Here is a 1,560-nt window from a genome sequence, read left to right on the forward strand (position 1 = left end):
ATGGGAAGCCCCTTCCAGACCCCGCAAGCTAAACCCTAATGCAGACATCTTCAGTCCTGCCAGAAGTCACATTCTAGACATGAGTGTCAGCAATAGGGGTGATCTAGTACGAAGGAAGCTACAGGAATTCGATGGGAAGGCACCATGGGAAGCATATAGAGCACAATTTGAGCTACTGTCAGAAATGAATGATTGGACAGAGGAGCAAAAAGCAGTGTACCTAGCAACGACCCTGAAGGGACAACCACTAGAAATACTTGGACTCAGGTATGGAACTCAAAATCAGTCCAAAGTTTACAGGGCTAGGTTTAGGACTAGAGTCCGTGCTAAAGGTGAGAGTCTGCAAGAGCTGGCACAGGATTTGGAAAGTATGGCACACAAAGCCTACCCAACTGCACCACCCGATGTCCTCAAGCTGTTGCTGAGGGATCAGTTTGTAGACGTCTTGGACAATCCACAACTGAAGATACAAATAAAACACACCCTTCTACTATGCAGGATGCAATGGCCAGAGCTCTTGAATTCGAATCCAACATTAAGTCCAGCAGAGAGGTACCAAGGTTTGTACAGTCATCGAGATTCAAGGCCAGAAGTGGGCAGCTTGTGGAGAAGATTAAGGGACTTTGCTGGCACTGTAACAAACCTGGGCACAAGAGAGCTCAATGCCAGCAACTTCAAAACAGGGAAGATGCCATGGCAGGAAAGGCTACTATCCAGAAAGGTTGTTGGAACTGTAGAGAGCAAGGACATATGAGGAGCCAGTGTAAGAAGAATACTACCAATAAGTCAGCTTCGGGAAACCAGTAGTGGTTAGTGCTGAGGAACGCCCACCAGCCACCATTGTGAAAGTCCCAACAGCTAAGTGTAAAATGGAAAGCACACATAGTGTATACGTGACAGTAAAGCTGGATGGCCAAAAGTGCAACTTTCTCATAGATTCTGCATCTCAGCAAACCCTTGTGGGTATCCAGGTGCTATATCACAAAGGAGTACCAGAAGCCATAGAGAAGCTCTGTGGTGTGACAGGACATTATGCAAGGTTGTGGGGACCAGTGTGGGTAACTATTGAGCTCATAGGCATGAAAGACAGACACAAAGTATACTTGGCTGACATTGAAGACCAATGCATACTAGGGTTGGACTACTTACTACTGAGGAAGTTTGTAGTTAATTTGATAAAATGACGTTTGGGAAACAACAAAGGCCAAATTCCGGTAAGTGTTGCTGCATCTGTTGATTTGCGTGTCACAGCACTTAAGTCAACTACAATACCCCCTATGTCAGAGAAGATAATTTGGGGTGGAATAAAAGAATATCCGCAAGGAAGCCCGATGCTTGTGGAAGCAGTGAAAGACCCATCCAGGCCAGCAGACGTGAAGATTAGAAGGTCATCAAGTAGTACCCATAACAGTGGCTAATTTCTCTAAATGTGAGAAGACACTTAAGGAAGGGGCATTTTTTGGGTGTGTGTGCCAGGAGGTAGAGCCAGTCAATGTTAAGGCAAGAAATACAACCATAAAGAAAGGACATCCTCTCCCAGAACATTTAACTGACCTCTAT

Source organism: Limulus polyphemus, unplaced genomic scaffold (genome assembly GCF_000517525.1).
Source record: "Limulus polyphemus unplaced genomic scaffold, Limulus_polyphemus-2.1.2 Scaffold2371, whole genome shotgun sequence".
In the NCBI taxonomy this organism is placed as follows: Eukaryota; Metazoa; Arthropoda; class Merostomata; order Xiphosura; family Limulidae; genus Limulus; species Limulus polyphemus.